This window comes from Saimiri boliviensis, chromosome 20 (assembly GCF_048565385.1).
Source record: "Saimiri boliviensis isolate mSaiBol1 chromosome 20, mSaiBol1.pri, whole genome shotgun sequence".
Lineage (NCBI taxonomy): Eukaryota > Metazoa > Chordata > Mammalia > Primates > Cebidae > Saimiri > Saimiri boliviensis.
Window position 1 is genome coordinate 18,064,733 of NC_133468.1, and position 21,415 is coordinate 18,086,147.

The window sequence follows — 21,415 nt, forward strand, 5'->3', positions numbered from 1 at the left end:
CTCTCCTCCACCATCTCTGTTGCCCCACACTTTGAGAACCATGCTTCCAGTGTCATCGGTTGGCATGTGGCTTGTTCAGAACCAGTTAGAACCCATTTCAGAACTTCTAGGAAAGAAGTGTTCTTTAGTTTACAAGATTCAAGCTTAGATATCGCTGCTGATGAACTTCTTAGAATATAACCAATATGGTAAGACACGAAACAAAACAGTGAATGGTAGACAGGAATAGATTTTCTGATGACATTTGGAGATGTGAATACAGGGAAATCCCAAACTGACACTATCCTTGTGTTTTGTGGGTGAATCTGTAATGTGTTTTTTATTTCCCTTAGGCCATATTTGAGGTGATTGATGTCACTTCTAACTAAATAAAACCTTATTAATAGACTTACTATGAAAGCAAATGATGTCAATCAGAAAGCTTTCTAAATCACCAATAAATGCAATAATTTACATTCTGAATGCTTTTAATTATGTATGTAATTCGATGTCTACAATATATGCAGAAAAACATGCATTTTTTTCATTTTGTTTTTCTCTGATGATTGAAGTAAAATGATAAGAAATTCTCAATTTTTCCTTTGGCAGTCACTACAAAGTATGTTTATTCCTAGGAATTATGCTACTTTAGGGATATTACAAATGGGTAACGGATAGATATTCTAAAGCCTACCATCCCCAATTTAGGTTTTTATTTATTTATTTTTTCTACATACAATTCGGTTGACTCCAGCCAGCATCTCAGAACTTCAAACTTGCTTTTTGAAAAAAATATGCAAATAAGATTTTCTGCACAGTTACTGAATCAAAACCACAGTTAACCAATATCACAATCCTGTCATTAAATAGGTTTACACATTTAAATTGGGAATCAGTGAGGAAGCTTGGAAGACAATTCACATGGGACCGGTGCTATTGCTCCTCACCTGCTAATAATTAAATGAAACACCACGAATCCTGCTGAAGTCTCATCAACAGTAATGAAAATAAAAATTATTTCATAGGATTTGCTCAGTTTGGCAATTTTTTTCATCTTACCTAAGGAAATAAACCTCGAGTACTTACAAAGCCTACTAAGTAGAAAATATATAGATGCATATAGTATTAATTTACTCTTTTTTGACCAATAGGTTAATCCCACCTGCCCCCATCAATAACCAAGAATGTAACCATAATTTTTAAAAATACTAACTGGCAACAAAAAATAAAAATTATGAATTATGTCCAAATCTGCTATCATCCTTCAATAATAAGTGCATTGAAAAATAAACAGTAATGATAAGGAAGAGAAATAGAAAAACAGGTGCCTAGGACTCACAGGAAGATTTTCGATTAGTTTGTTTTATTATTTTAGATTGTTTGAATCATGTTAATAATAATACATTGTGTGATAGTTGACCCTTGCCTTGTCAATCTGTTTATATCCCTATAAAATCATTTAGAAAGAAGATAGAATATTTTCTATCAAAGCTGCCTTTTATTTACAGATCTATGGATATATTTTGCTGTTAGTTGGAAGATCAGCACATTATGTGGTGGTCTTCCAATTTTATAATGAGATTCCAGATGATTGCTTCTTAAAAAAGTGAGGAAGAAAAAAATTCTCATTACTGTTTTTTTTTTTTTTTTTCTATCACAACTGCTTGTTATCATGCTTTACATTACCTTCCTTATATAATGCAGCCATCAATTCCAAAAAGAAAAGCACAATAATGTGGTGTTTCTGTAGGTTCTTGGGGAATGATTGCCTTTAAAGTAAAATGCTTGCTATTAAATCTGAAGGCTGTTTTAATCATTGGAGCCTTTATGTATTATAAAAATATGCAAGACCTTTTCACTTTTTCTCACTGAGTATTGCTGAAAAACTTCAAGGGAATGTTACCCTTACAATTTCATGAGGGAGAGAATACCAAGAGAATTTTCTAAGCTCATTTGAAGTCTGAGAAGGCTATTGTACCCATTTTTAAAACCTGATCAAAATTCAGTCTGCTGTTTGTTTCTAAATTATGTATCTCTGAAGCATAAATGTGTTGGCTTTAGAAAGTTACAAATTAGTGCATTTCCATATGACTTGGGAAAAATGTAATTTTAACCAATTTTGTTTGGGGTGAAAAAATATTGTTTGTATTATTTTATAACACAAGGGAGCTGTCAGCCCACATGGTCATCCAATTTCTGTGGCAGAGAGAGTTTCCTTGCATCTCAAATGGTTAGCAATAAAGCTTATACTTTTCATATTAATGCTACCAATAACCTATAGAAATGCTTACTTTATACACCTTATTTTGCAAAAGAAAATGTGACAAGCCTAACAGAAGAATTTGGTACCTCCTTGAGTAGATATTCCATTTCTCACTCCATTATCTCTAATACAAAAGTGTGAAACAGTATTTGAAATTGTCCTGAAACTTATTATTTTTAATCCTTTTCAGATATGCTGATTTCATCGTATTCTATGGGAGTTTAGTTTGCGCCAGCTTCTCCTGCTGTCATCTCTGGTGCTACTGGGATCTCATTCTTTGTTTGGTTAGTGAGTAGAGGCAAACATTACTGGTTCCATAAATGCCAATTTGAAGAGTAAAATATGAGACCTACAATGCTATTAGTAAAAACTTACTAAATTAAATAAGACTGTATTAGAAAAGATAAATGGGTATGAACTAAGAAAAGAACAGAAAGAGTAGAAAATGTAATGAGGGGAAAAAGTAAATGGAAACATTAAAATGGGAGGGAGATGATGCAGGAAAGTAGACAACAGTAATGAATCAATATAAAATGACAGTATTTTAGAAGCAACATGTAACATATGAAATTGACTAGTCAGTGAAACTTAGAAGGCATTTTTAATACATATTGCTTAAGATGCCTATTTCAGGTTTTTTATATCTAAAATGGAAAGGTCATTTCTGAGTTACAGATGTAAAGCCTGGTGATATCAATATGATGACAAAAGATGAAATCATATTTACCTAGGGCAGCTGTTTTCAACTGGGGTTTCCAGGGAGCATTTTTGGCTTTCACAGCTGGCAGGGAGTGCTATCGGCATCTAGTGAACAGAGGCCAGGAGCACTGCTAAACATCCTGCAACATACAGGACAGTCTCTACAGCAGAGAATTATCTGGCCCAAAATGGTCAATAGCGCCAAGGTGGAGAAGCCTTGATCTATGCTATTAACGATTCCTTTAAGAATGCTAAAGTGGGCCAGGTGTCTGATTGATGTTTGATTTGAAAGCACTTCACCTTGCCCAGATGCCCATTTAAACCTGAAGTCAGGCAAAATTATCAATAGCCTTGCTCAAACCACATTTTACATGAATTATTGAGCGCCTCACACAGTACTCTGAAGAGCCCAATCACTGACTGTTGGTTAGTGGAGATAGGTTCAGAGTTCTGAGTTCCCCTAATCCTGAATTCAAGTTGGTTTAACTGATCTTGTCTCGGAATAAGCAAGTATAGATGAGAGAATATGTATCTTTTACAAGTAGAAAGACAACAAACAAAAAAGGAACAAGTGGCGTTTCAGAAGGTCCCTGATGTTGATGTATCAAGATGATCAACACAATACTTCACTTTCAGGACTAAATTACATGACAAGAGGTTGACAGAGGTCGTCATTTTGGGTTGTGAATTAGAGCAGGTCCATCTCATGCCAGAGAGAGTTCCTTAAAACGATGCTTCTTAAAATTCATATGCCCACAAATCAATTGGAATTTCTAATAAAATGTAGATTGTGAGTCAGCCTGTCTAAAGTTGAGAACAGAGATATTGCATTTCTAAGTCGTCAAATATTACTTATAATATAGGACTGAGGACCACAGCCTGAGTGACAGGGCACTGGATTTGTTCTTTTAAAAATTATAACCACATCATTTAAAATCACGAATATAAAAATTTATGTATATATGTTATATATTAAAGACAAATTATATATATAATTTAAAATTGATACAACAATTTATGGGAAAGATTAAGGTTCTTTCAAATACTTCTCATAGATTCATTGTAATTTAAAAATGTAGTGTTCAAGCAATATTTGAGTAAATTTTAATTATTGAAAAAACTATAAATAAGGCCAAGGACCCCTTTTGATAATTGAGTATGTTTTACAACCCATTCCTTCCTCTCCAGTTCTACCAACATCTTCCTTTCCTCTGCCCCACTGAGAAATGAATATAAATTTTACCAGTTTGGTGTATGTTCTTCCCTATCTTTTTCTATGCATTTATGTACATACATATACACCTATACATTATTTATTTGTAAATTAATATTTTAGTTGTGTTATAACTGTATTATTCTGTAACTCACTTTATTCACTCAAAATTACATCTTATAATTACATATGGCTTTATACAGATATAATTACATCTATCATCTCTTAGAACACAATACTGTCTATTAAACTATTGAGCTTATTTTTAATTACTGCACTGTAATCCATAGACTAGATATGCCATTTTTCTTTTGATAGATACTACTTTTAAAAAATAAATACATTGTTATATATCTTGATGTTACAAAAGAAAAAGAGGTAGATATCAATTGTATGTTTTAAGATAAACATGAAAATCACAAATATAGAAAATAGGTAATTGAGTTTTTCAAATCAAAACAGTATGCAATTATTAACTATTTTATAAGCTAATAATCCAAAATGTATGTACACTTTCACAAGGTAACTAAAATAGAAAAAAAATCTAGAGAAGGAAGACATACACATTAAGTATTTCCCGGATACAGGAATGCTATTTTTGCGGTGGTATAATTTTTTCAAAGTGATACCTAAGCCAATTAATCTCGATTTTTACTAGGGTTGTCCATTCAATTGCAACTTATACAAATAGTGGAAGACACAAATGGTGTTTCATAATAACAGGGATGATTTTGCTTTTTTGTTTTCATGTGTCAGATATAATTTAGTCTTCTTGAAAATTCTCTTGGATTTGCTCAAAAAGAGTAACTTACAGCTATAATGTAGAGTTCTTCTAGATTTATGTATTCCTAAAAGGGCTCAGAGAATCCTTGCCTACATCATTGTCTTCACAAAAGTGTCACCAAAGTTCTAATATTCAAACCTGAAATTCTTAGTATGTCCTCCTTGATTTTTCTGCCTTTCGAGCAAATTCATGGCAGTTTTGGCAAATTTTAAGCTTTCACATGGCATTTGCAGAAGAACTCTTAGGTACCATCAGGTTGGATGCAGGTTTTGTCATGAATAGCACTGAAGCCATGTTACATTGTCCTGCCAGTCCACACATGGTGGCTGGTTTGAGTCAAGCCTGTAGCTCACTTGGGTATCATCTCCATGGTAACTTGTTTACAAGGGCTGAAATACAAGCTGAAAATTCAAGGTTAGCAATTCCTTTGTTGATGTTTTGATGTTTTTGGCAATCAGAATAATGTGGGCATAAGACTTGATTTAAACAGCTTCATGGCAGGCTGAGTCAAAACAAAACTCCATACAAAATGTGCTTTCTTCATCTCCATTAAAAAAGGGAGAATTCAAAATGATCTTTAATCAGAACCATCAGTTATATCTCCCTTTCATATTCCAAAACAACAGTCCTCTTGCTGCACTTTGGAACCACATCCTGGGAAATAGATTGAAGGCTTTTGTAACTTTTGAAGCAGTAATTTATTTGTGCATATGTTCTCCCTTAGATGACGAATTTAGTTTATTTTACATCAGCATTGTGTTGGGAGGGGGGAATCAACAGTTTTAGCACCTATGGTAAAGCATTTCATCCTCCAAGTTGGTGAGGCTTTGTATTCTAAAAATTGACTGCATTTTCAATATTATGAAAAATGGTTACTACTCAAAATTTTTGTTTCATATAAATAATTATAAAATGACTCTGATTATAAAATTAGTTTAGTGAAACGTTTAACGTTAATATGGGCAACTTAAATTCCTTTTGTAAAAAAGACCTGATTTTTTGGTTAGCAACTCATATCCCAGAATAATTTTAAATCAGTAAAATTTGGCCCTTCAAATAAATTTCAAATAAATTGTGGAGAATAGAAAAATAATGTTATATATCTTATTGGTCTCATAATGTCTTAAGGAATTTTTATGAACATTAAAATAACCTCTAAAACCAGGACAGGATGTGTACTACCTTTTTATTTCACCACTATTTCCTTCACATAAAATATAATTTATCTACAAATACAAGAATGTGTCCATTAGTATAAAACTGGTAATTCTAGCAAAACTGATGATAATGTGTTTCTTTTTTTGTTTTTGAGACAGAGTCTGGATTTGTCACCTAGGCTGGAGTCCAGTGGCGTGATTTCCGCTCACTGCAACCTCTGCCCCCTTGGTTCAAATGATTTTCCCACCTCACCCTCTGGAGTAGCTGGAGCTACAGGCATGCACCACCAGGCCTGGCTAATTTTTGTATTTTTAGTAGAGATGGGGTTTCGCCATGTTGGCCAGGCTGGTCTTGCACTCCTGATCTCAAATGATGCCAGCCTCAGCAAATCCCAAAGTGCTGAGATTACAGGTGTGAGCCACCTTGCCCGATCTGAAGGTAAACTTTAAGATGGGAAGTCTAATTTAGAGTTGGTATTGCTCAAGTAAGAGTGATGAAATGATGTTCTGCTTGATTATTTGTCAGAAATCAGCTCATGCAAGTGTCTCTTCCTTTCATATTCTTTTTGACAGAAATACTCTTCTCTGCTTCTCTCAATACCATGTAATAAAGAGTGTGCATGCATGTGTATCTCTGTGTGTGTGTCCCTATCTCTCCGTCTATACATATCAAGAAAGGAATACCATGAATTAGAATAATTGGTTTACTTGGTCTCACTAATAGATTGTCATCACAGTGCCTGATATAAGGCAATGATAGTTGGTAAATAAATATCTGATTTTCTCATAGCTGGTACCTTTTTCTAGGGCTTTGTTAGTGACATTGACACTTTGAGGGATTCCCTCTTATTATTTGCTTTTGCTTTCCCAATGTGGATTTGTAGAATATTTAGCTTTTTTCTACTACATAGGGAGAAAGGATAGACAGATTCTTGCCCAACACACTATAGAGCATGTAGACCTAGACCTTTCAATTCCTTGCCCAAGCCCTTCCCCCATACAAGGGTACTTTTTGTTTTCCATTCAAACTGCATTCAAGCTTCACCATGATCCTTCCCCCTAGGTAAAGCTTTCTGAAAGAATGGGTTCCACACTGACAGTAATTTCTGAGCACATCGTTTGGATGAAATTTTGTTAATTAAAGTGTGTCGAGTAAAAACAGGATACAGCAGCTTGATGAATGCTGAAACCAAAGTAGTTAGAGGGACTGTTTTATTTAGAATATTTGTTCCACTTGATTAAATTCTACCTGTGTTCTTGCCTCTATTTTTTCTTTCTGTTCTTAATAATATTGAGTTATTTTTCTACCACATTCTGTCTTTCCTATGCACAATATCTTATTCTCAAGTCACAGTCTTCCACGTACTATGCATTCTGGTTATTATTTTTACAACATTTCAAACATTAAGCATACAAAATTCACTAGTAGAAAAAAACTGTAAATCAAGTTGTCTGATTACAAAATTACCTTTTGAAGCAAGACTGAGGTAACCTAAGAATGACCTCAAGTTAAATGAAAAAGTTGGGTTTTATTGATTTATCTCTCACATGCCTCCAACTAGAGACCAATAAAATCCTAAAGAGTAGCACATAGGTGATTTTCGCCCACAGATTATGGGTTTAGTTCTGAAATAAACTGTGAAGGAGGATTTTTTTTTCCTTAATGAAGCTGTATTAAAATAGATGCAACCAATGCTGATGGTGTTATATGGGCTAAGTTGCAAAGATCCTTATGTTTTAAGTCAACAACACAATTAAAAAACAACATGCTTCTTTCATCTTTTAAACTCTCCATTTACTTTAATTAAGCTCACACAGTGAAATCTTATTTTTTTTTCCTTTTTAAAGATATAATTAAAAAGGTGAATTAAGAATTAGGATCCACCTTCACTCTTGTCTATTTTTTGGAGTGGGGGCATTAGCATAGAATCTCTGGAATATATGGTGTAAAATTTACATTTAGCATAGCTCCAAATTTATTATTGATAGTTTTTCTATAGTAATAAAATATTTTGAAAAAGGAAATGCAAATGAGAGATAAAGAACTTCAGCTTGATGCCCTGGTTGCAATGTCTGGCAGCTAACTCTGCCCAACACAATGAACAAGGCATGCATCATTGGAGAAGAGCAAATAAATGTCAGTCAAGCATGATCATATGGTGGGGAGAATGTGACAGCATTAGCACATTGACACATGTGACCCTGCCTATTAACACTCCCTTTTCTTTTCAGACTCTCCTCAGATGGTATTGTGTGACTGAGAGCATTACTATTTATAATAATTCTTCATTCAGGCTTTCCTAGTTGTCCATAAAACGTTCTTTGAAACAATAGAATAAAGGTAACAGCTCTCTTTTATATTTTTTAGAATCAATAACTAAATTCATTATCCTTTTAAGAAATAAAAACCTAAATGCAACTTAGGGGCTTCAAAATAAAATATTAAATCAGTTAGACAGATCTATTATGACACTGAAGTCATTGAAACTATTAAAAGTCACTGTCTGAACAGAAAATTTAATGGCTATTCAACAAATCAGATCCACACTGACACCATAAATTTTAAGTCAAGTAACTAGCTACTGATAATTAAATATTCCTTTTAGGAGGCTGAGGCAGGAGAATTGCCTGAACCCAGGAAGCGGAGGTTGCAGTGAGCCGAGATCGCACCACTGCACTCCAGCCTGGGTAACAAGAGCGAAACTCCATCTCAAAAAAAAAAAAAAAAATTACTTTTAGTTGGGCCTCTAAACTGTTATGAGGACTAATCCAACATGATAATAAACAATAAATGCAAAATAGTATATATAGTTAAGAACTATATTGTATGATATACAAAAAATCATCTAGACTTTCAAAATGGAGGTTTATTAATAAACTATCAAAGAAAACTTAAAATTTTGAATTTAAACTTGAGTATTTAAATTTTGAATTGGTAGAAATAATACGTGTGTGTGCCATGCAAAGAAAAGGACTAACATAAAACCATGGTAGTAAGAGAGTTCTGCGGAAAAGAAAGGAGAATAATCTGATGAGGGTAGAAATATTTGAAAGGCAGACATGGCTAAATGGGTTGCATGGAAGATCAGATCATTCTTACCATTTTCAGTCAGTCAGAGAGTTTTAGACTTGTTAATAAACAGAAAGCAATTCATGTTGATTTCAATTCATAAAAATGCTGTATTCTTTTTTTTTTTTTTAGAAAGCAAGAGTATTTAAGATATATCAACATTTCCATGACATGCAGAAACTATGAGTTAGAGGAAAATGAGGCTTGTATCACAGAGTGTCTTAAGAGGCTACTGTATAGAACATATTTTGCTCAATTTGATACCAATATAAATGAAAAAATTAGAGTGACACACAGCATTCAGTGTCCTACTGAATATAAGAATAAGAGGAATTGGTCAACATTTTGAACTTTAAGTTTGGGTGACAAAGAAGGTATAATCTCAATTACAGAAATAGATAATTTATTTTCAGTACAAGTGATCCTGAATATCGCCATGCTCCACCTGTGGAATAACCTATCTTATGGTCATTCTCTATCGTTATATCAAACCCTGGCATTTAGATTCCTATTTCAGCAGTCAGTGAAGTTTCATCCATGTTACTTAAGCTCCTGTGAGCTGCGGCCACCCATATGCCTGACTTCTCCTTCAAATTGATCTATTGCCTGCTTTTATACTTTTTCTCTTTGCCAAAGAAATGTTCAGTTGAATGAATGTATTAATGTAGCTTAAAATGCATTCATCTACATAAATATTTGTGAAATACTCTTTTAGGTTAAATTAACTGCTAAGCAATGAAGACATTATTTTACAGGTTTCAATAAGCAAAATTAATGAAGGGATTAAAAAGCTATTTAGATCAAGCTAGTTTTCTGTACTGTTACTAACATACTTCAAGAAGAACAAGCACAAAATACTTCAATAAATGACATATTCTGTATCAGCATCAGGAATATCCTGTCTCTTGACCCAAAAAAAGATTATCTAGTTAATTTTGAACTCTTCCTTCATAGCAAAATTTCAGTAAGATATACTTTAGAATTTGAGAAACTGCTGCACATACATTAAGGCATGGAATATGAGGCATTAAAGTCCTGTACTCTGCAGGCAAAGTGTTGAAAGTCACAGTAGTCTATGAGTCTTCCAGTAGATGATTAACACGCAACTTAAAAAAAAATTATTTACTGTGCTAATATTTTATAGATATAAAAAAGGAAAATGAAAACTTTTTTAGTTCTATAGTCCAGACTAGATCCTAGAAAACACCCAATCTTCACATCATAGAGATTATGGTGTGAAGGGCAAATGAGGGAAGAACTACAGCCAGCCCAGCATGGACGGACGGTAAAGAATTGAAAGTAGTAGCAGGCACTTTGTGGAGACCACTGAAGAGTAGCAACCATCCTTAAATGCACTTGAATAAAAACTAAATTTAAGTTTTACACTTGAGATGCTGAAGAGACCAAGTGTCTCAATTGTCTTTTATCAGTAATGAGGGTCTTGCCATAAGGAAATACTCATTCTAACATAAGCTAGTGCAGGATCAAAAGCTAAATGGGAACCTGACCAATGAAAAGAGAAATCGAAATTCGCTATTTTTTAAGTGCTATGCTTTTAGCCACATTAAGCTAAGAGTTTTTCACGGCCCTAATGGAGAGGTTCTCATGAACCCCAGAGGATATCACTGGTAGATAATTACATGTTAGTTTTAAATTAACTATATTACTAATGATACATATGTCTTTAATAGTGTGAATTTGGGCATCTCTTATACCTGACATTAAAATAATATACTAAAGATATATATTTAAATCTGTATATAGTCAGTATTTTACATTTCAATTTTGGGTAGCAAGTCAGGTAAGCACTAGCCCTTCTGGAATGTTTTTTAACAATAGGAATAAACATTTCCTTTTTCCCCCAAAACAGTAGATTCAAGGAAGATTTCTTGAGACCTATAATAGAGATTTTTCTCCTGAAATTAATTAATAACAGTTACCAAAAAGGGGTTCATGTCCTGAGTGAAAAGAAACAATTAACTAGTTTAGGATAATTAATTTCTACATCTCGTAAACTTTTCAGGGACTACTTATTTATGCCAATATTTCCTTGGCTGCCTGCCAAATAATAAGCTGCAGGATTTGGTTTTGCTTCTGTTTTTGTTTAAGGTTAACCATATTACCATTACTCAGCGTACTTTAAGAAGAGTTCAGTATTGAATAGCATATGTTCTATTAACTACATTCAAATGAAATATGTTAGTTTTATCTGCTCATAAACTGAATTTCAGAAATTATTTGTCTGGAAATCTCTTTTCTGATTGTTTTTGATTACCCTTTAAAATTCTTTACAAATCATCATTATTTGGTAGATACTTTAATTTTAAATAATTAGGGCCATTATAAAGACTCTCATACATTATGTCATACTTGGCAATATGTAATGGTGGAAAGTAATGGAAAACTAGAAGAGATATCTAAGATAATCCACATGTAGGATTGTGCAAATCCCAAGATTAAAAAAAGACATTCAGGAATGAAGAAAGAGTGTGAGAATGACCCCCAAAAAAGGTATAAATAAAATTGTTGTAAACTTTCTGATTACCATCATTTTAATGAAATGCTCTTAAGTTCATATCTTAAAAGTGCTATTTGGCCTTTGAGACACAAAATATTGATAGTTTTTTCTAATTATTTGCATGATTGATACTGGTTTCATTAGAAGAATGCAAAGAAACAATGCATTATATAATCAAATAAAGTAGAAGGTTTTGGTAGAGGAAAATTAGAGGAAAGGATCAGGAGGGTAGAAAAAACATTTTAACACATTCATATGTATTTAAATTTTAAAATAAATTTTGGTCAGTCTGAGAAAATCATGGACCCAATAATAATTTAATCCATTACACCTTAATGGAAAACAATATTAACATAAGCAAAAGAAGTTAAAAATCCATGGAATTAAGGAATGAATATCATTCTACATATGGATTATCCTTCAGAGTATCATGCATAGGCATTCATTCAATGCACCTACTATGTCACCAAATCCATTCTGCCATTTTATATATCTTAAGTATACATTTATTAAAATCCATAAAAGATATTCCAGTATTGCTGCATGGCTGTGTGAGGAGCCTAAAATATCTTGTCTTCAGAAAAATAGTGATAAAACTGGAAAATATTGATAAAAACAAATTTTGGGGTCTCTAGGTCTTGAACAATGGGCATATAAAAATCGGAAGCAGTTATGCAAAATAATATACCGAATCTCAGTAAGAAAAATGAGAAGACATTTATATTAGGAGGTGTGCCCTGAGCCTCCAGCTCCATGTTACAGAATTTCTATTCTGGACAAGTAGGGCAGCCCAAAAGGACCTACAGGTCTCATCATTTCTCTCAGCTTTAGGGTGCAAAACTTCCACTACAGGCATTGCCAGGACGTGCTGTGAGACATAGTCAGCTAAGTGCCTTGTCTGAATGAGTTGATTTTATTTGTAGCAAACCATGGAAAAAATTATTCCCAGAAATTTTGTCATAAGCAATAGATATTACAGAGGTCATCAACCAGTGAAGGCTAACATCTCCATGATAGCAGTAAAAACAAGCAGAACAGCAGAAATTTTGCAGGGAGACTCACAGACGGCAATAACCCAAAGGCCCTGTTAAGATTAGACTCATCACTGGTGCCCTGGAAAGCTGTGCATATGCACAAAGTTATCTCCATGAAGGACTAAATGAAACTTGTGAACCATTGGTTCTTGGATGAATGCAGGACAGACTTGTAAACATCTCGAATTTTAAAAAGTCGCTCAAGACACACATAGTTCTATTGGCAATGGATGAAAGCCTCATTGGCTCAGAGGTCTTAAGCACAACTTCTGACCAATGACTGACTGACCATTAAGTTATACTGACTTCGGAACTCTGTGTGTGTGTGTGTGTGTGTGTGTGTGTGTGTGTGTGTGTGTGTTTGCGCGTGCACACATATTTGTGTCTAGTAAAAACCTGGGCAATTGTAGAGGTTACACACTCTAAGGAAAACAAGCTTAACAACATTTATGAGAACAATCACTACACAAACAAAATAACAATAGCAAGCTCTGGGAGAGGGTGATTGTAATCTGAAGTTGCTACAGTATTTTCTATAGTGTTTCAAAAATTGTGAAATATTACAAGAAATTAAGTATGTTTGATTCTTACAGTCAAAAAAATGCAGATAATAGAATTGCATTTGAAAGGGTCTAGATGTTGGACTTAGCAGATAAATGCTTCAAATCTGCTTCTGTAATTTGTTTAAAGCACTAAAAGAATGTTTAAATACTGAAAAGAAAGTATAGTAATGATCTATCAAATAAAGAATACCAGTAAAGAGTTAGAAATTATAACAATTAAGCAAATAGAAATTCTTGAATTGAAAATCATATAACTAAAATAAAAACTTTATAAGGGTCTCACCAGTAGTTTGATCACAAGAAAAAAATTAAATAGATTAATAGAAATATTCCAATTTGAGATTATTTTTAACAAAGAAACAGAAATAAGTAAAAATGAATGAAGTCTTAGAGATCTTTCCCGATGCAACTAGGCAAACCAAACCACATATTAATAGTAGCACCAAAATGAGAGGAGAAAAAGAAAGGGGCACACTCAAGGGGCAAACGCTCAAGGAAACAATGGCCAAAACTCTTCTGAATTAGATGAAAAACTTTACACAACCAAGAAACTCAACAAACTCCAGTAGAATGAACTCAAAGAGATCCACAACTAGACACATCAAAGTTAAACAGTTGAAACGCAAAGATAATATTGAAAGCATTAAGAGAAAAAATGACTCACCATGCACAAGGTAACCCCAGCAACATTAGCAGCTGACTTCCCATCAGAAATGATAGAGGCCAGAGGCAGTGGCTAAGATGACATATTTGAAATGCTGAAAGAAAACAAACAAGACAACTGTCAATCAATAATCCAGCAACCTATCTTGAAAAAATAAAGGCAAAACAAAGACACATCCAGATGAATAAAGACTGAGATAAATGTGTTGCCGCAAACCTCACCTTACCCTAACTACTAAAGGAAGTGCTTTAGACTGAATGGAAGTCACACCAGATAGCAATTAAAATCCACAAGGTAAAGCAAAGAGTACCAACACATTCAATTATAAAGACAAATTTTAAATATGTTATTTTTCCTCCCATTTTTCTCGCAACTGATTTTTAATTGCATAAAACAGTATTTATAAAATTGCAAGACCAAAACACTGCAGTAAAATTTATACATTGAAAGAAGTAATATGTGACATTAATGGCAAAAAGGAAGGAGGGAATGAAGTTAAATTTGAGCAAGAATATGACACTTTATGGCAATTCAAACATACAGAAAACAATCTCAACTGAAACTGTTTGTCAATTATTTAATTAGTCTTCTCCTCATCGATTCACTCACCTGCCTTATCTGTATTGGCCAGTTGATGGTCCTGGCACAAGCCAAGTTCAATCTTGCCTAAGAGTACCTGCACTTCCTGTTACCTCTGTCTGAGAAGCAAGGAAACCTTTGGATCATCAGAATTTCCCTTGGATGGATCACTCATTTCTTCAAGACTCTTCAGAAAAGTCCCATGCTAGGTTTCCACCTTACCATTCTATCTAAAATGGCATTCCCAAATCTCCTTTCTCCATTTCTATCTTATTAGATACATATTTTGGAAACACTTAGACTCAAAGAATGAAACAGCCATACAATTCCCATCAGAAAAGACCCATAAATCTGATGTAGAACTTACCTTCCTAATAGCAGTTATTTACGTTTATTTATAAGAAAAAAATATGTCCACTATTTACTTTAGTATTTACTTTTCATTTGTCCTGAACAATATTGATACCTTATTTTGTAGTTATAAGTTTGCTTTCCTCCCCCCAGTACATTCCCTGCTCAATGAGTAAATGGTATAATTGAGGATGTAGCAAACATTTGAAATGATTACTCATTATTTGATAAGTAGCAGCCAAAAGTTGCTTTAGTTTCTTTGAAATTTCTGAGAGCTCCATTATGGGACTGAGAGAGCCTACAAACTCTAGTCTAGTACATAAAGCTCCGAGTCCCATTTACAGTGATGCAGCATAGCTTTGTGTTGCTCACTACAACTCTTCCTCATAAACTTTTAGAAGTAAAGACACTGTGTTTTCTAAATCATAACAAATTCCTGTAGAATATAAAACAGAGCCTGGGCTTTGAAACGGTCCTCTATAGTGTGATATGTGAAATATAAAATGAAAAGTATGTCAGAGAAGAAAGAAAACAGTGAGCGAGTTCTCTATCTTCAGCTGAGGTATCCAGGTTTTCACATTGGAACTGACTACGCAGTTGATGTGACCCATGGAGAGTGAGGAAAAGCATGGTGGGGCAACAGCTTACCTGTGAATGTAATAGAACCAGAATAACCCCTAACCCCAGACAAGGGAGGCAGTGAATGTTTGGTTGACGCTGCTGGGGAAACCATTCTCTTCCCACTGATCTTTGCAACACATGGGGCAGGAGATCTCTTCATGAGCTCATGCCACCAGGGCTTTGGGTTAGAAGCACAGAGCCATGAGGTCTCTCATGGCCTTTGGACAAGCACAGAAGGCCCAGGGGTTTTTGCATATGTCATTCCCAGAAATTCTGCTGAGACAGGAGTTCCTCTGTTTAGTTTTCTGGGGAGGAGGCAGAAACCAGGGAGCCAAACAGCATCATTCTGGGGGCCTCACTACCATGGCACCTCACAGGTTAAGACCCACTGGCTTAGAACCTCAGCTGATAGACAGCAACAGCAAGCTGGAGAACGCCTGAGATGACTGATTTCATGGGGTAAGGGGTGGCCACTATTTCTGTGGCTGGAGCAGGTTGTTTCAGCCTGCTGGATCTGGAAAGTCTAGGCAGTCTGGACTGGGAGGATATCCCCATAGTGCAGCACAGATGCTATGGCAGATCACAGCTAGACTGCTTCTTTAAGTGGGGCCCCAATGAGCCATCCCTCCTCACCTAGCAGGACCTGTATATGGGAATTTTAGCAATTTCAGCCAGAGTTTTATGAACAGAACTCTGATCTCTCTCTGGGATAAAGCCATCTCAGAGAGGAGTGACTGCTGTATCTGTGGTTCAACCTACAGCCTTTCCCATCTGCTGGCTCTGGCAAGTCCAGGCAGCCTGGAGGTGGGGGGATTCCCCCCAGTGCAGCCCACTGCTCTGCCAAGGGGCAACCTGAGAGCTTCTTTAAGTGGGACCCTGATCCCATTCCTCCCAACAGGGTGAGACCTCCCCAGCAGGGATGTCCTGACACCTCATACAGGAGTGTTCCTGGCGGCACCAGAAGCCCCCACCACCAGGAGGTATCCCCAGTGAAGGCTGCAAAAAGGCTGCCCTATTTGCTGTTTTGCAGCCTTCACTGGGGATACCTCCTGGTGTAGGAGAATCCAAAGAAACTAGGATCTGATGTGGATTCCCCGGCAAACTGCAGCAGCCCTATGGAAGAGTTGTCTGTTTGTTAAAAGAGGAAAAACAAAACAAAACAAAACAGAAAACAACAACAACTACAAAAAATACCCCACAAAAACCCCATTCAAAGGTCATCAGCCTCCAAAAATTGCAGGTAGATAAGCACACAAAGATGAGAAAGAATCAATGCAAAAATGTCACAAACTCAAAAAGCCAGAATGCCTCTTTTCTTTCAAATAATTGCAATACCTCTCCAGCACAGGCACAAAATTGGGCTGAGGCTAAGATGAATGATTGATAGAAGTAGGCTTCAGAAGGTGGGTAATAAACTTCACTGAACTAAAGGAGCATATTCTAACCCAATGCAAAGAAGCAAAGAATTATGATTAAACATTACAAGAGCTGATAACCAGAATATCCAGTTTAGAGAGGAACATAAATGACGGAGCTGAAAAAGACAACACAAGAACTTCACAATGCAATCACAAGTATCAACAGCCAAACAGACCAAGCAGAGGAATGAATCTCATAGCTTGAAGACTGTCTTTCTGAAACAAGACAGGCAGGCAAGATTAGAGAAGAATGAATGAAAAGGAATGAATAAAGTTTCCAAGAAATTAGGGATTATGACGACAGATCAAATTCACACATAACAATACTAACCTTAAGTGTAAATGAAATAAATGCCCTTTGGGAGGCCGAGGCAGGCAGATCAGGAGGTCAGGAGACTGAGACCATCCTGGCCAACATGGAGAAATCCCATTGCTACTAAAATTACAAAAACTAGCTTGGTGTGGGGGCCCATGTCTGTAATCCCATCTACTCAGGAGGCTGAGGCAGGAGAATTGCTTGAAACTAGGAGGCAGAGGTTGTAGTGTCCAGCCTGGCAACAGAGCAAGATGCCATCTCAAAAAAAAATAATGATAATAATAAAGGAAAAATAAATTCCCCAAATTAAAAGACACAGAATGGCAATCTGAATAAAGAGTCAAAACCCACTGGTATGTTGTCTTCAGGAGAAACATCTCACATGCAAAAACACACATAGGTTCAAAATAAAGGGATGGGAGAACACTTACCAAGCAAATGGAAAACAGAACAAGAAATAGGGGTTGCAATCCTAGTTTTTGACAAAGTGGACTTTAAACTGACAAAGATAAAAAAAGACCAAGAAGGGTATTACAAAATAATATAGGGTGCAATAGATCGAGAAAAGCTAAGTATCCTAAATTTATATGCACATATACACCCAATACAGGAGCACCCAGATTCATAAAGCAAATTCTTAGAGACCTACAAAGAGACTTAGACTCCCAGACAATAATAGTGAGATATTTTAACAGCTCACTGACCATATTAGATAGAACATTGAGACAGAAAATTAATAAAAAATACAGTACTTGAACTCAGCTCTGGATCAAGTGGACCTGATAGATATCCACAGAACTCACCACCCCAAAATAACAGAATAAACATTCTTCTCATCGCCACTTGGCACTTACTCTAAAATTGATCACATAGTAGCAAGTAAAATGCTCCTTAGCAAATGCAAAAAACTGAAATTCTAACAAATTATTTCTTAGATGATAGCACAATCAAATTAGAACTCAAGAATAAAAAAAACTCAGGAAAACCCCACAACTGCATGGAAGGTGAACAACCTGGTCCTGAATGGCTTCTGAGTAAATAATGAAATTAAGACAGAAATCAATAATTTCTTTGAAACTAATGAGAACAAAGAGACAATGCAAGAAGCTCAGGGATGTAAATAAAGCAGTGTTAAGAGTTAAAATTTTAGCACTAAATGCTCACATTAAAAAAACTAGAAAGATCTCAAATGAATGACTTAACATCACAACTAAAAGAATTAGAGAACCAAGAGCAAACAAATCCAAAATGGAGCAGAAGACAAGAAATAACCAAGAGTGAAACTGAAGGAGATAGAGACACAAAAAAAATGTTCAAAAAAGTCATCAAATCCAGGAGGTGGCTTTTGAAAAAATTAATAAAACAGATAAACCACTAGCTAGACTAATAAAGAATAAAATACAGAAGATTTAAATAAATACAATCAGAAATGGTAAGTGGGGGTATCCCAAATGATGCCACAGAAATACCAAAAACCATCAGAGAATACTATAAACATCTCTATACACATGAAATAGAAAATCTAGAAGAAAATCATAAATTTCTGAATCCCTACACTCTCCCAAGGCTGAACCAGGAAGAAAGTAAATCATGAAATAACCAAAACCGAATTCTGAAACTGAAGCAGTAATAAATTGCCTACCAACCAAAAATGCCCAGGCCTATAAGGATTTTCAAATGAATTCTACCAAAGGTACAGTTAACTACAACCATTTTTGCTGAAACTATTCAAAATAATTAAAAAGGAGGGACTCCTCTCGAAGTGATCGTATGAGTCCAGCATCATTCTGATACCATAACCCTGTAGAGACACACACAAAAAACCTTCAGGCAAATAGCCCTGATGAACATAACTGCAAAAATCCTCAACAAAATACTGGCAAAGAAAATCCAGCAGCACATCAAAAAGCCATATGTGACAAACACACAGCCAGTATCATACTGAAAGGGTGAAAGCAGGAAGCGCTCCCCTTGAAAACCAGCACAAGACAAAGATGCCTTCTCTTACCACTCCTATTCAACATACTATCATACTATTACAAGTTCTGGCCAGGACAATCAGGCAAGAGAAAGAAATAAAGAATATTCAAATAGGAAGAGAGGAAATAAAATTATCTTTTATTGCAAATGACATGATCCTGTATATAGAAAACCCCATTTCAGCCCCAAAGCTTCTTAAGCTGATAAGCAACTTAAGCAAAGTCTCAGGATACAAAAATCAATGTGCAAATATCAGTAGCATTCCTACCAATAGGCAAGAAGAAAGTCAAATCATGAATGAACTCCCATTCACAACTGCTACAAAGAGAATAAAATATGTAGGAATACAGCAAACAAGGGAATTGAAGGACCTTTTCAAGGAGAACTACAAAACACTGCTCAAGGAAATCAGAGAGGACACAAACAAGACGGAAAAACATTTCATGCTCATGGATAGGAAGAATCAGTATCACAAAAACGGTCATACTGTACAAAGAAATTTGTAGATTCAATGCCACTTCTATTAAATTACCATTAACATTCTTCACTGAATTAGAAAAAGTTATTTTAAAAATCATATGGAACCAAAAAATAGCCCATATAGCCAAAACAATGCTAAGCAAAAAGAACAAAGCTGGAGGCATCATGCTACCTGACTTCAAACTATCCTACAAGGCTATAGTAATCAAAATAGCCTGGTACTGGTACAAGAACAGACATAGACCAATGCAACAGAATACAGAACTCAGAAATAAGACCACTCATCTACAGTCATCTGATCTTTGACAAACCAGACAAAACAAGCAATGGTGAAAGGATTCTCTATTTAATAAATGGTTCTGGGAGAAATGGCTAGCCATATGCAGAAAATTAAAACTGGACTCCTTTATACCACATACAAAAACTAACTCATGATGGATTAAAGACTTAAGCATAAAACCTGAAAGTATATAAACTTTAGAAGAAAGTCTAGGCAGTACCATTCAGGATATGGGTAAATAAAATCTAATTAAACTAAAGAACTTCTGTACAGAAAAAAAAAAAAAAAAACTATCATCAGAGTCCATCTGGCAAAGGTCTAATATCCAGAGTCTATAAGAAATTAACCAATTTGCGAAATAAATACAAACAACCCCATTAAAAAGTGGGCAAAGGACATGAACAGACACTTCACAAAAGACAGCTCACCATTATTGATCATTAGAGAAATGCAATTCAAAACCACAGTGAGACCATCTCATGCCAGTCAGAATGGCAATTATTAAAAAGTCAGGAAACAACAGATGCTGGTGAGGTTGCTGAGAAAAATGAGTGCTTCCACACTAAGGGCATGTAAATTAGTTTAACCATTGTGGAAGACAGTGTGGAGATTCCTCAAAGATCTAGAGGCAGAAAGACCATTTGATCCAGAAATCCCATTACTTGGTATATATCCCAAGTAATATAAATTATTCTATTATAAAAAGACATACATGCGTATGCTCATTGCAGAACTATTCACAATAGCAAAGACAGGGAATCAACCCAAATGCCCATCAACAATATATTGGATAAAGAAATTGTGGTACATACTCTATGGTATATAAAGTACTATGCAGCCATAAAAAAGGAATGAGATCATGTTCTTTACAGGGACATAAATGGAGCTGAAAGCTCTTATCCTCTGCAAACTAATGCAGGAACAGAAAACCAAACACTGCATGTTCTCACTTACAAGTAGGCGCTAAGCAGTGAGAACACATAGACACATTGCAGGGCATAACACACACTGGGTCCTATCAGGAGGGCGAGGGAGGGAGAAAATCAAGAACAGCTAACGGGTGCTGGGTTTAATACTTGAGTGATGGGTTAATTTGTGCAGCAAACCACCATGACACATGTTTACCTATGTAAGAAACCTGCACAGCCTGCATATGGACCCTGGAACTTAAAATAAAAGTTGATTTAAAAATTTAAAAAAATACAATCACTTATAAATGAGTTAATATTCTATTTTTTTTCCAAAAAATGTACCAGGCTATCAAATAAATACTTCAATAAATTATTAGCAAATACCTTTTTTAAAAAAGGAAATAAGTACCAATTCTAGCCTAACTTGAGCTGACATCTTAATGTCTTTAAATGATTCAGTCATGCCAAAGGGATTTAATAGTATTGCCTCTGTGTTCACTTGTGGTCAAAGAATGGAAAAAGTTATCATATGTAT

The 21,415-nt window shown here is 35.1% G+C and overlaps 1 protein-coding gene across 8 annotated transcripts in view; it reads right to left on the minus strand.

Annotated features, from left to right (window-relative positions):
* TENM2 (teneurin transmembrane protein 2) overlaps positions 1 to 21,415 on the minus strand; it is a 3,817,113-nt gene that overhangs the window by 3,069,702 nt on the left and 725,996 nt on the right. For all 8 annotated transcript variants that reach the window (XM_074390353.1, XM_074390351.1, XM_074390352.1 and 5 more), the window contains one exon: positions 13,945 to 14,038. The gene's annotated coding sequence lies outside the window, so the exon portion shown is untranslated. The remainder of the gene's footprint in view (positions 1 to 13,944; positions 14,039 to 21,415) is intronic.